The following is a 14,562-nucleotide window of genomic DNA, read 5'->3' as shown; positions in this document are numbered from 1 at the left end:
GAAAATGCATGACTTCTTTGAATCAAACAACCACCATTTAATTGATGCTAAATCATGAGGTTTAGGCTAAATTTCATTGATTTTTTATGATTTATAAACCTTGTGGATTTGGTGATACTTTGATTGGTTGTTTTGATTAATTGTAGGTGAAGAAAAAAAAAAGAAGAAAGCATGGCCTAAGAAGCGTGGCCCAAGGAAGAAAAAGTGTGGCCAAGGAAGGAAGAAGTGTGTGGTGCACATAAACTAGTTATGCTACGATTTAGGAAATTGCACGATCGGCAAAATTCCTTCCGGCAAGTGCACCGGTTATCGTCGTCAAGTAAAAACTCACAATAGAGTGAGGTCGAATCCCACAAGGATTGGTTGATTGAGCAATTCGGATTAGAAGTGTGTTCTAGTTGAGCGGAATCAAGAATTGAGATGAGAATTGCGGAATGTAAAATTGGCGGGAAAAGTAAATGACAAGAAAATTAAAGGGCTGAATCTTAAATTGCATGAATTAAAGAGCAGAATGTAAATTGCTGAAATTAAAAGGGAATGGGGGTGATTGCAAGAATTGAATTGCTGAATGTAAAGAGAAAGTGGAAATCAGAAATGGGGAATTCATTGGGTTTAGGAGATATTGAAGTCTCCGAATCAAAACATGTATATCTCTTCCTCAACCAATGCATTCATTGAATTTTGCTTGGCAATCTTATATGATTGGATCCCAATTCCTTGGCTCACCAATGCTCTCTAAAAACAAACAAATTCCCAATCCCTTGGTTTAAATGTTCATAAGAAGAGATGATGCTTGATCACTGATTATACCACACAATTTCATGAACCACAATTTGGTAGGATTACATGTCACAATATCCATCCAAACCCCAATCCAATCCACTGTGAGAAAGCTTCTCTAGCATGAATCCTCCATTCCTTTCCCAAGGCTCCGAAGGATTCCAAGTATGAGTAGTTTCTTTCCCAAGACAACTACTCAATGGAATTAGATCGAGAAGCTTTCTAACAAAATTCAAGAGAAAAGATTGAAGAAGAAGATAAACTATTATTGATTCATTGAATTACAATAGAGCTCCCTAACCCAATGAAAGGGGGTTTAGTGAATCATAGCTCTGAATTCAATTACAAAGAAAAAGAAACTAGCTCAAAGTGAAAGTAAAAGTCCCCTCTAACTTAACTTCTATCCTATTTATACACTTTCTATATTGAGCTTCAGTTGTGCTTCTTGGGCTTTGAGGCCTCTCCTTGCTTTTCTTTTTGCCTTGGGTTTATGATCCATAATCTTGATGAGGTTGTTGATCCAAATCCTGTAACATTTATTGAGCCAACTTAGTGATAATCAAATAATGACACATGACTCAATAATTTGAGATTTCAAACTCATCAATCCTTCAGGCCCAATCCCATAAACCATGATATTCAATTGGGTTTCATACCAAAGTAAGTTTAAGTTAATAATTGTGCTCAAAGACTAACTTAAACCACAATATTTTTGGCCCAGAAACCCTTTTCAAGAGTGGCGTTTAAGTTGTAGTTTAAGCTTAAACTGCAGCTTAAACGCCAGACACTTCCAGTGAGGCTATTTGTAGAAGCACGTTTAAGCTTCAGTTAAGGTTAAACTGAAGCTTAAACGTGGAAATGGAAGAATGGTAGCCCTGGAGAGTAATGTAGTCGAACACGTTTAACCTCCAGTTTAAGGATAAACTGGAGGTTAAACGTGGAAGAGGAATGAGGCATCCTGGAGGTCGAACACGTTTAACCTCCAGTTTGAGGTCAAACTGGAGGTTAAACGTGGAAAAGGGTGGAGGCATACTGGAGGTCGAACACGTTTAACCTCCAGTTTGAGGTCAAACTGGAGGTTAAACGTGGAAGCTTGGAATGGTGGCCCTGGAGGTGTCGAACACGTTTAACCTCCAGTTTGGGGTCAAACTGGAGGTTAAACGTGGAGGTGGAGAGAGCAACCCTGGAGTGAAAGAAAACGTCGAACACGTTTAAGCTCCAGTTTGAGTCAAACTGGAGCTTAAACGTGGAATGGCCCCTGGTACTCTTCCTGGTTCTGGCGTTTAACCTCCAGTTTGAGGTCAAACTGGAGGTTAAACGTGGAACTCCTCCCTGGGTGGCAAACTCATTCTGGCGTTTAACCTCCAGTTTGAGGTCAAACTGGAGGTTAAACGTGGAATGCTCCTTAAGTGAGGCTTTTCATTCTGGCGTTTAACCTCCAGTTTGAGGTCAAACTGGAGGTTAAACTTCAATCCCAGCATTTCTTATCCTTTATGATTTTGGCGTTTAAGCTCCAGTTTAGGCTTAAACTGGAACTTAAACTCCACATGTGATATTCAAGCTTCCTTTATTGATTTTGTTGCTTCCTTGCTTAGCCTCTTCTTCCCTGAAATCATCCAAATAATTGCATCAAAGTCTTGCAAAATTTCATGAGAAATCTTTCATTCATAGCATTTGAGTAATATAACTAAAACTCATGGAATTTGCATCAAAATCATATTGTTTGGATGGTTCATTACTTTGTTCTTCATTTAACCATTTTTGGTTACTTTAAGCTCAAGAAAATGCATAAAACAACTAAAACTAACAGAAAAATGCTAGTGAAACTAGCCTATGATGCCTTGGCATCACAACACCAAACTTAATACTTGCTTGTCCCTAAGCAAGTCCTGAGTTATTTGAGAAGAAAGTATGAACAGAAAGCAATTACATTGGCTATATTAGCAAGCATTTGAAGTTCATCAGAAGGGCTCTATGCAGAAAGTTGCAGCATCACTTTTTCATACTTATCAGGTAGGATTATCACTTTTTCATTGCATCCATCAAAAATTGCTATGGCCTCTTGTTATTCTTATGTCTTTGGCACTTTTCTCTTCTTTGTTTTCTTTTCTTTTTCTCAGAGCTTCTTTTGCTCCTTGTTTGCTTAGTGTCATGTGTTGCACAAGCCTTTGGCATTTTCTTTTTCTTATCAGTGCACTACACATATCCACCTTAGGCATTTTAGTTCACATTTCTTCTTGAGACATTGGTGCCCAGCACCTCTTTGTGTGACTAAATGTTTTGTATTTAGGTTGCTCTTGATAGTGGACTTTTGGTTGATAATCCCGGGTTAGTTAACCCAAGTTACCAAGTGTTGAAACACTCCTCAGAACCTATTCATCCAAGCATATCCTTAATACATAAACACCACAGGCATTTGTCTCAGAAGTTCAAACCATTGGTGCCTAGCTTATTTTCTCAATTTTTTTGCTTTTTTGGTCGCCTTTTTCCGTGGCTTTTTCTTTTCCTTTTTCTTTCTTTTTACATGGCCAAAGACATTTATTCATCAAGATCCATAGACAATTTTTACTTCTACATAAAAAATGATAATTCTACACTCTAATTTTAGTGATGTGACTAAACAATCAAGCATGCATACCACCACTTAATTCTACTTAATTTGTTACTAATTTAGCCAAGTTACTTTTGTTCAAACTTTTCTTTTATTTTTGGAAACAGAACAAGCATGGCAAGCATTTGTTTAAGAAGATGAAGTTATATCCAAACATCTAGGCATTCACTTTATTCAAAGCAATAAACAGACAAATATACTAAATACTTCACATTCCAGAAAGATTCAACATTTACAGTTTAAACCAGAACAAGCATGCTTTTGTTTGCCCCCTTTTAAAGAATTATCAAGGAACAATACCACCTTGTGAAATTCCTTGTTTTCTCTTTGTTGCTAGGAAACAATTTGATTTCTCCTTCTTCTCCTAGATGTTGCTTCATGCTTTAAAGTCCTTGTTTCCTTTCCTGCAAAGAGTGATGAAGTTGCTTGTTTCTCAAGCACTTGAGTGGTTAGCTCAACTATGTGTGGGTAAGTATCTGAGTCTTAAGTTGGTGTGTGAACACCAAACTTAGTCTCCCACTTACTTCTCTGTGCTTTGAATCCTTGAGTTCTCTTTGGAATGAAGTTGCCGCTAAGGGTTTTAAGCATTTCTGTGACTGCTTAGAATGGTTGTTCCTTTCATATAATTCAAAGGTTGTTGTGTTCAGTTGATCTTTATGGTGGACACCAAACTTAGAGTCACACATTTCCCTTTGAATTATTGATCCACGAATTCATTGTTCGGTGTGAAACACCAAACTTAATTCTTTGCAATGCACAGAAACTCTTTCACCCTTTTTATTGAAATAAGTAAAAGAAACAGCAAAAGAGTATTACCTCAGGTTGGGTTGCCTCCCAACAAGCGCTTCTTTAACGTCATTAGCTTGACGGTCAGCTTCCTCAGTTGAGGTGATATTTAACCTTGTCCTTCTCCTCCACATCTCCCAAGTAATGTTTGAGTCTTTGACCGTTCACAACGAAGGTTCGTTGTGACTTTTCTTCCATGATTTCTACTTGTCCATATTTGGAGACCTTAGTGACAAGGAATGGTCCAGACCACCTTGATTTTAGCTTCCCTGGAAATAGCTTCAGCCTAGAATTGTAGAGCAATACTTTTTGCCCTTCTTCAAATTTCCTTGGGGCTATGTTGCTGTCATGCTTCCTTTTTGCTCTTTCTTTGTAAATTTTGGCATTCTCATAAGCTTCCGCTCTGAATTCTTCCAATTCTTGAATTTGCAACATCCTTCTTTCTCCAGCGGCTTTGTTGTCCAAGTTCAGAAGTTTCAAGGCCCAGTATGCCTTGTGCTCCAACTCCAGTGGCAGATGGCAAGCTTTTCCATATACTAGTTGGTAAGGAGACATTCCAATTGGTGTTTTGAAAGCTGTCCTATATGCCCAAAGAGCATCATCTAGCTTAATCGACCAGTCCTTTCTTGAAGTTCCCACAGTTTTTTCCAGGATTCTTTTGAGTTCTCTGTTAGATATTTCGGCCTGCCCACTTGTCTGTGGATGGTATGGTGTGGCTACCCTGTGTTTGACTCCATATTTTAGGAGCAATGCCTCTAATGGTTTGTTGCAAAAGTGGCTTCCTCCATCACTGATGATTGCTCTTGGAACCCCAAAACGGCAAAAAATGTGTTTTCTGAGGAAGTTCATGACTACCTTATTATCATTGGTTGGAGTTGCTATTGCTTCAACCCATTTGGAGACATAATCTACTGCCACAAGAATGTAATTATTTGAGTATGAGGAGGGAAATGGTCCCATGAAATCTATCCCCCACACATCAAACAATTCAAGTTCCAGAATGAATTGTTGTGGCATTTCATTTCTTCTTGGCAGGTTCCCAGCTTTCTGGCATTCAGGGCAGTGTTTCACTAATTCTTTTGCATCTTTGAAAATAGTAGGCCAATAAAAACCACACTGCAACACCTTAGCTGCTGTTCTTTCCCCTGCAAAGTGCCCTCCATAAGTAGAGCCATGGCAGTCCCATAAAACTTCCTTTCCTTCTTCCTCGGATATGCATCTTCTGAGTATGCCATCGGAACATTTTTTGAACAAGTATGGTTCGTCCCAGATGAAGTATTTGGCATCATTTACCAATTTCCTCCTTTGATGTTTGTTAAATTCCAAAGGTAAACTCCCAGTGGCCTTGAAATTTGCTATGTCTGCAAACCAAGGTGCTTTGTGAATTACCATGAGTTGTTCATCAGGAAAGCACTCATTTATATGTGTGCTTTGTGTGCTTCCTTCTTCACATGGTATCCTTGATAAATGATCTGCCACCTTGTTCTCTACACCCTTCTTGTCTTTGATTTCAATGTCAAATTCCTGCAACAAAAGAACCCATCTAATAAGTCTCGGTTTAGATTCTTGTTTGGCAAGTAAATATTTTAAAGCTGAATGATCAGTGAAAACAATGACTTTAGATCCAATGAGATAAGATCTAAATTTTTCAAATGCAAAGACTATTGCCAAGAGTTCTTTTTCAGTGGTTGTGTAATTCCTTTGGTTAGCATTCAAGACTTTACTGGCATAATAAATCACATGTACCAAATTGTCTTTCCTTTGTCCTAACACTGCCCCAATAGCAAGGTCTGATGCATCACACATCAGTTCAAACGGTAAGTTCCAATCAGGTGGGGCAATGATAGGTGCAGAGGAAAGTTTTTGCTTCAAAAGTTCAAAGGCTAGCATGCAATTTCCATCAAATACAAAGGGTGTATCAGAGACAAGCAAGTTACTCAAAGGTTTGGCTATTTTAGAAAAGTCTCTAATAAACCTTCTGTAAAAACCAGCGTGGCCCAAAAAGCTCCTAACTGCCTTGACATTACTTGGTGGAGGTAGTTTTTCAATGATTTCCACCTTAGCTCTGTCCACCTCCATGCCTCTATTAGAGATTTTGTGGCCAAGGACTATTCCTTCTGTGACCATGAAATGACACTTTTCCCAGTTTAATACTAGGTTAGTCTCTTGGCACCTCTTAAGCACCAAGGCAAGGTGGTGTAGGCAGCTGGGAAAAGAATCCCCAAACACAGAAAAATCGTCCATGAAGACCTCAATAAATTTTTCAATCATGTCCGAAAAGATGGACAGCATGCATCTTTGGAAAGTGGCAGGTGCATTGCACAATCCAAAGGGCATGCGTCTATAAGCAAAAACTCCATATGGACAAACGAATGATGTTTTCTCTTGATCACTAGGATCAACTACTATTTGGTTGTATCCTGAATATCCATCCAAGAAACAATAGTAAGCATGTCCGGCAAGCCTTTCAAGCATCTGATCCATGAATGGGAGTGGGAAATGATCTTTTCTGGTGGCTTCATTGAGCTTCCTGTAGTCTATGCACATCCTCCACCCAGTAACGGTTCTTGTGGGTATGAGTTCGTTCTTCTCATTTGGCACCACCGTTATGCCACCTTTCTTGGGAACTACATGGATGGGACTAACCCATGGGCTATCAGAAATGGGGTAGATTACCCCTGCCTGCCATAACTTCCTCACTTCTTTTGTACCACTTCTTTCATGACGGGGTTCAATCTTCTTTGAGCTTGAATGGAAGGTCTAGCATCTTCTTCTAACAAGATTTTATGCATGCATATGGATGAACTTATCCCCTTCAAATCAGCTAGGGTCCATCCAATGGCATCTTGATGAGTTTGCAGCACCTTGATCAATTCTTCTTCTTGTTCTTGGCTCAAGGCCGAGCTAATGATAACAGGGTGACTCTCGTCACTACCCAAGTATGCATACTTGAGATTAGGGGGCAATGCTTTGAGCTCAGGTTTTGGTGCTTCCTTTTCTTCTTTCACTTTCTCTGGCTTGCTTAGCATAGTTGTGTCAGCATCCTTGATATCACTAACTTCAATATCCTTAGTGAACTCCTCCTCTGCCACTTCCTTTATTGTTTCCTCAAAAGTTTCTTGTACTGCAATGTCCACTACATCAACCCTCATGCATTCCCTTAGTGATTCTGATGGATAGCTCATTGCCTTGAATACATTAAACACCAATTTCTCATCATGGAGTCTAAGAGTGAGTTCACCCTTTTGTACATCTATGATGGCTCCAGCAGTAGCTAGGAAGGGTCTTCCCAGAATTATTGAAGCCTTGGCTTCTTCCTCCATATCTAACACCACAAAATCAGCAGGAAATATAAATTCTCCCACCTTTACCAACAAATCCTCAACTATCCCATGAGGGAATTTAAAAGATCGATCTGCCAATTGGAGGGCCATTCTTGTTGGTTTGGCTTCTTCAATCTTCATTCTTTTCATCATTGTTAGCGACATCAAATTGATGCTGGCCCCTAAATCACACAAGGCCTTCTCCACCATGACTTCTCCTATAATACAGGGGATTTGGAAACTGCCTGGGTCCTTCAATTTCTGAGGCAATTTGTGCTGAATGATGGCACTGCATTCTTCAGTTAACAACACAGTTTCCTCATTTCTCCAGCTTCTCTTCTTGGTCATCAATTCTTTTAAGAATTTTGCATAGAGTGGCATTTGCTCTATTGCTTCAGCAAAGGGAATGTTGATTTGAAGCTTCTTGAAAATCTCCAAGAACCTGGAGAATTGGCCATCCTTTTCACTTTTCATCAAACGTTGAGGATAAGGTGCTTTAGGTGTGTAAGGCTTCAGACCTCTTTTTCTTTTTCTTTTGGGTGTAACAGATTGTCCTTGTTCTTTATTTTCACATTTTCCTTTGCTTCATCCTCTGTGGTTTCCCTTGAAATCTCCTTTAGATTCTTTCCACTTCTGAGGGTTATGGCCTTACATTCTCCCTTGCATAGCCTTACAGTATGAGAACTGCTTGTCCAGGGGCTTGCTTAGTCAAATACAAAATTTGATTTTCTAGCTTCTGGATGGCAGCTCCTTGGTTTTGCAAGTTAGAATTTACTTCTTCCTTAAAAGCCTTCAATTCAATTATGTCTTGGCTCATGTTGCAAGCATTCCTTCATCCGGTTTAATTGATCTTGAAATTGTTGGTTCGGATTAGGTTGGGTATGTTGATTATTTTGGCCATGATATGATGTTGGGGGTAAGTGTTTTGTGTGGCTTGGTATGATCTTTGGTTGGAGTTTTGGTATGTGGAATTGTTTGTTGTTGTGGTTGTAAGGTTTGTGGTTTTGTGGTTGGGTTTGTTGGTTTCCCCACCCAAAGTTTGGGTGGTTTCTCCAGCCTGGGTTGTAAGTGTTGGAATGTGGATCATATGATTGCCTTTGTTGGTTTCCCACATAGTTAACCTCATCCCAATCACCTCCTTCCATGCCTACTTCCTCTTGATCTTGTGTGTGATTGCAGCCACTTGCTTTGTTTCTATTGCCTGGTAAGCTCTGCTAGTTGCTTGGCAAACACCTTGTTTTGGGCTAGAATTGTATCAACATGGTTCAGCTCCATGACTCCCTTAGTGTTGTGCCTTTCTGATGCATAGTAGTACTCATTCTCAGCCACTGTCTCGATCACTTCAATGGCTTCTTCCACGGTCTTTTTCCTGTTCAATGAACCTCCTGATGAATGGTCTACAGCCTTCCTTGATTCATAAGAGAGCCCATCATAGAAGATGTGCAGTTGCACCCAATCATGGAACATGTTTGGTGGGCATTTCCTTGTCAAGTCCTTGAATCTCTCCCATGCCTCGTAGAGAGTTTCACCATCTTGTTGTCTAAAAGTCTGAACCTCAGATCGAAGCCTATTGACCTTTTGTGGAGGGTAGAAACGTGCCAGAAACTTGCCTTCCACCTCATCCCATGTTGTTAGACTCCCCCTTGGGAATGATTCCAGCCACTTAGCTGCTTTGTCCCTAAGTGAAAATGGGAACAAAAGCAGTTTATAGGCATCTTCCTGGACTCCATTGGACTTCACAGTGTCACAAATTCTCAGGAATTTTGTGAGATGTTGGTTTGGGTCTTCATTAGCACTTCCTCCAAAGGAACAATGATTTTCCACAAGTGATATTAGCTGTGGCTTGAGCTCAAAATTGTTGGCCTGAATGGGTGGTTTCTGGATGCTACTACCACAATTCCCAGAGGTTGGGTTTATGTATGAACTAAGAACCCTCCTCTCAGGATGGCATGTTTCCATCAGCTCTCTCATGGTTGTGAACTTCTCTATCCATGTTGAGATCTAAAGCTTCTCAAAATTGTCCTCAGATTCTCCTTCAGATTCCTCTTCTCCCACTACTCTCTTCCCTCTTGCTTCCCTTCTAAGTCTATGAAGGGTCCTTTGGTTCGGTATATGGAGGAGTTGATGTCTCTCCTCTCCTACCTGTCATACAAGAACACAGATCAAACACAAACAAGTGAAATACTCTTGGTTAATGGAAGAGTATGGTTAACTCAATTGAGGAATTAATTCAAACAGTTAGTGAGTCAGTGAGTTAGTTGCATGAATTTAAAGGCATAAAGAAGAAAGCATGTAACCAAGTGCAGAAATTAAAATTCAACAAGTATCTTGGACAGAATTAACAAAGCAAGAGAAAATTGCTCAATCTAGTTAGCTTCCAATTTGAGAATTGTCAATCGAAAACCAATCCCCGGCAACGGCGCCATAAACTTGATGCGCATAATCTAGTTATGCTACGATTTAGGAAATTGCACGATCGGCAAAATTCCTTCCGGCAAGTGCACCGGTTATCGTCAAGTAAAAACTCACAATAGAGTGAGGTCGAATCCCACAAGGATTGGTTGAGTGAGCAATTCGGATTAGAAGTGTGTTCTAGTTGAGCGGAATCAAGATTGAGATGAGTATTGCTGAATGTAAAATTGGCGGGAAAAGTAAATGACAAGGAATTGAAATGGCGGAATCTTAAATTGCAATGAATTAAAGAGCAGAAACTAAATTGCTGAAATTAAAAGGGAATGGGGGTGTTGCATGAATTGAGTTGCAGAATGTAAAGAGAAAGTGGAAATCAGAAATGGGGAATTCATTGGGTTTAGGAGATATTGAAATCTCCGAATCAAAACATGTATATCTCTTCCTCAACCAATGCATTCATTGAATTTTGCTTGGCAATCTTATATGATTGGATCCCAATCCTTGGCTCACCAATTCTCTCTAAAAACAAACAAATTCCCAATCCCTTGGTTTAAATGTTCATAAGAAGAGATGATGCTTGATCACTGATTATACCACACAATTTCATGAACCACAATTTGGTAGGATTACATGTCACAATATCCATCCAAACCCCAATCCAATTCACTGTGAGAAAGCTTCTCTAGCATGAATCCTCCATTCCTTTCCCAAGGCTCCGAAGGATTCCAAGTATGGGTAGTTTCTTTCCCAAGACAACTACTCAATGGAATTAGATCGAGAAGCTTTCTAACAAAATTCAAGAGAAAAGATTGAAGAAGAAGATAAACTATTATTGATTCATTGAATTACAATAGAGCTCCCTAACCCAATGAAAGGGGGTTTAGTGAATCATAGCTCTGAATTCAATTACAAAGAAAAGGGAAACTAGCTAAAAGTGAAAGTAAAAGTCCCCTCTAACTTAACTTCTATCCTATTTATACACTTTCTATATTGAGCTTCAGTTGTGCTTCTTGGGCTTTGAGGCCTCTCCTTGCTTTCCTTTTGCCTTGGGTTTATGATCCATAATCTTGATGAGGTTGTTGATCCAAATCCTGTAACATTTATTGAGCCAACTTAGTGATAATCAAATAATGACACATGACTCAATAAATTGAGATTTCAAACTCATCAATCCTTCAGGCCCAATCCCATAAACCATGATATTCAATTGGGTTTCATACCAAAGTAAGTTTAAGTTAATCTTTGTGCTCAAAGACTAACTTAAATCACAATATTTTTGGCCCAGAAACCTTTTCCAAGAGTGGCGTTTAAGTTGTAGTTTAAGCTTAAACTGCAGCTTAAACGCCAGACACTTCCAGTGAGGCCTTTTGTAGAAGCACGTTTAAGCTTCAGTTTAAGGTTAAACTGAAGCTTAAACGTGGAAATGGAAGAAGGTAGCCCTGGAGAGTCATGTAGTCGAACACGTTTAAGCTTCAGTTTAAGGTTAAACTGAAGCTTAAACGTGGAGATAGGAAGGGCAGCCCTGGAGGTCGAACACGTTTAGCCTCCAGTTTGAGGTCAAACTGGAGGTTAAACGTGGAAAAGGGTGGAGGCATACTGGAGGTCGAACACGTTTAACCTCCAGTTTGAGGTCAAACTGGAGGTTAAACGTGGAAGCTTAGAATGGTAGCCCTGGAGGTGTCGAACACGTTTAACCTCCAGTTTGAGGTCAAACTGGAGGTTAAACGTGGAAATGGAGAGAGCAACCCTGGAGTAGAAAAGCTGTCGAACACGTTTAAGCTCCAGTTTGAGGTCAAACTGGAGCTTAAACGTGGAATGGCTCCCTGGTACTCTTCCTGGTTCTGGCGTTTAACCTCCAGTTTGAGGTCAAACTGGAGGTTAAACGTGGAACTCCTCCCTGGGTGGCATACTCATTCTGGCGTTTAACCTCCAGTTTGAGGTCAAACTGGAGGTTAAACGTGGAATGCTCCTTAAGTGAGGCTTTTCATTCTGGCGTTTAACCTCCAGTTTGAGGTCAAACTGGAGGTTAAACTTCAATCCCAGCATTTCTTATCCTTCATGATTTTGGCGTTTAAGCTCCAGTTTAGGCTTAAACTGGAACTTAAACTCCACATGTGATATTCAAGCTTCCTTTATTGATTTTGTTGCTTCCTTGCTTAGCCTCTTCTTCCCTGAAATCATCCAAACAATTGCATCAAAGTCTTGCAAAATTTCATGAGAAATCTTCCATTCATAGCATTTAAGTAATATAACTAAAACTTATGGAATTTGCATCAAAATCATATTGTTTGGATGGTTCATTGCTTTGTTCTTCATTTAACCATTTTTGGTTACTTTAAGCTCAAGAAAATGCATAAAACAACTAAAACTAACAGAAAAATGCTAGTGAAACTAGCCTATGATGCCTTGGCATCAAGCTTTCATCTGGAACATTTATGAAATCTTTGAAATTCTGAAAACCTTGAAGAAGCAAATCAATTAAATCAAGTAAAGAAAAAGGGAAGTATGAGAAAGTTGAAGGCTTTGAGTACTAACGATAATTTATTAGTCAAGTACTTGTGGTGTTTATGTATCAAGTAAAAATATTGAAAACAAAACACTTAGAGTCAAGGCTAGGCTCAAGTGCAACGCACTCCCTCAAAGCTCAAGGCTCTAAGCATCAATGATTAGAGAGTAAAGAAAAGAAACAAATGAGCTTAAAGAATCCTCTAGTTTCATGCTTATGCTGCTTATGTATCAAGTGGTAATACTTGAAAACAAATCATTTAGAGTCGAAGCTTTTAACTAATAGTGAAAGCACCCAAGAAGCTAAGAAAAGAAAAGATTACAAATGTGTGAGAATCTTGTACCCTTTTTCCATATATTTTATAGTTGTTTTCAGTTAGAATTCATTAAGTTTTATATTATTTTGGTACAAAAATCCTCTTTGGATGCTACTTTGAGTTATTTTATATTTTTATGATTTTAGGTGAAATTCAGAGCAATTTAGCAGAGTTTTGAGTAGAAACAGAGAAGTTGGCAGCACCCTCTTGGGCGCTAAATCCCAAGATGACGTTTAGCTCCAGCAACACGCACAAAACAGAAGGATCTCTGCTCTTTACGGGAGCTAAATGCCCAACTGGCATTTAGTGCTAGGCAGCCCAGCCTGAATCCACTCTCTGGAGCATCTTTAGTGGATTTAACTTTCAGTTGTCATCTTTTATTTTATTTTTTTAATTTTGAATACAAGAAATATCTTTTAGTTTTAGAATTAATTATTTTTTTTCAAACAATTAGGTTAGATATAAAAGGAAAAAGATTCTCCCTTTATAATGATTCAAACCCTTTTGGTTTTGGCGCTCTTTTCAGAACCCTAGTTTTTCTCTATAAGTCATGAGTCACTAAACCTTTTAGTTAAGGTTAGGAGCTCTATTTATTTCTATGAATTGAGATTATTGCTTTTCTATTTTAATTGATGCACTAATTCAATTTCAAGGATTACTTTCGTACTTAATTTTATGAATCTGGGTGGAACGAAAGTATGACCCTTATTCTATATGCGTTCTTGTGACCCTTGGAAGAGGTCTTACACTTGAATACAGCTTGAAAGTAAATTCCTCCTAAATGAATAATGCAATGTTAAAATAGTTGGTAAGAAGTTTTAATCCGGAAAAGTAAACATCTCAGATACTTTTACTGTTTTCTCTCACTGTTTTTACACCAACATCTTAATTCTTTGTTTACTCTTTGATTTATTATTTTATGCAATTTCAACCACCAAATCAACTTTTCTGTTGCCTAACTAAGTAAATCATTTAACCATTGTTGCTCTGTTCCTTAGTCCTCATGGGATCGACCCTCACTCACCTGAGGTATTACTTGGATGACCCGGTGTACTTGCCAGTTCAGCTGTGGATAATCCGAAAATCCGCACCAAATTTTTGTCTCTGTTGCCGGGGACTGATGATAATTGACACCTACCAGTTGTCTGGTTGCTTAGATTAGGTATTTTATTAGTTTATTTATTTATTTTTCTTTTAACTTTCGAATTAGGTCTTATTTATTTCCCCTTAATTTTTTATTTTAAGTTTGGTGTCCTGTTAGTTATTTTTCCTTTCCTAGTTTTTGTAATTTTTTCTTTTAGTATCCTTCTTTGTTTAGTTTTCAAAAATTTTAGGTTATTGTTCTTTCTTATTTTTTGAAAATTTTTAGTTATTTAATTGCTTCATTTTATCTTATTTCTTTTTACATAAGATATCTCACTGGGAGTTCTCTATACTCTGACATAGAGATTCCCATTTTTCTTTATTTTCTGTTTGTTTGTGAGCAGGAACAGGGACAAGAAACCCCTTCTTGAATTTGTTCGTTAACTTGGGAGGACCTTGAGGCAGTGTTTGCAACATGCGAGAGCTTACAAATCCGGAGAGAATCTCAGAGATACTTTTGAGAAGGAAGCTAAAGAGCTCACCATGGATCCTAATGGAGGGAATCCGAATGGTAATGAGAAAGCTAGGAGGACTCTGAGCTCCTATACTATCCGCACTCCTGACTTTTATGGGCGCAGTATTTCAGTACCTGCTATTGGTGCTAATAATTTTGAGATGAAGCCACAGTTGATCATTCTGGTGCAACAAAATTGTTAGTTTCATGGACTCCCACAGGAAGACCCGA

At 38.8% G+C, this 14,562-nt stretch overlaps 1 non-coding gene across 1 annotated transcript; it reads left to right on the top strand.

Moving 5' to 3' along the window:
* The first annotated feature begins 8,965 nt into the window (after positions 1-8,965).
* LOC112739725 (small nucleolar RNA R71) lies at positions 8,966-9,069 on the top strand. Its single transcript, XR_003170661.1, has one exon. It is a non-coding gene; the product is annotated as a small nucleolar RNA R71 (small nucleolar RNA).
* The last annotated feature ends 5,493 nt before the right edge of the window (positions 9,070-14,562 follow it).

Source organism: Arachis hypogaea, chromosome 13, assembly GCF_003086295.3.
Source record: "Arachis hypogaea cultivar Tifrunner chromosome 13, arahy.Tifrunner.gnm2.J5K5, whole genome shotgun sequence".
Classification (NCBI taxonomy): Eukaryota; Viridiplantae; Streptophyta; class Magnoliopsida; order Fabales; family Fabaceae; genus Arachis; species Arachis hypogaea.
Note: the sequence above shows the minus strand (reverse complement) of the source record. Positions and strands in the feature narration are given on the sequence as shown.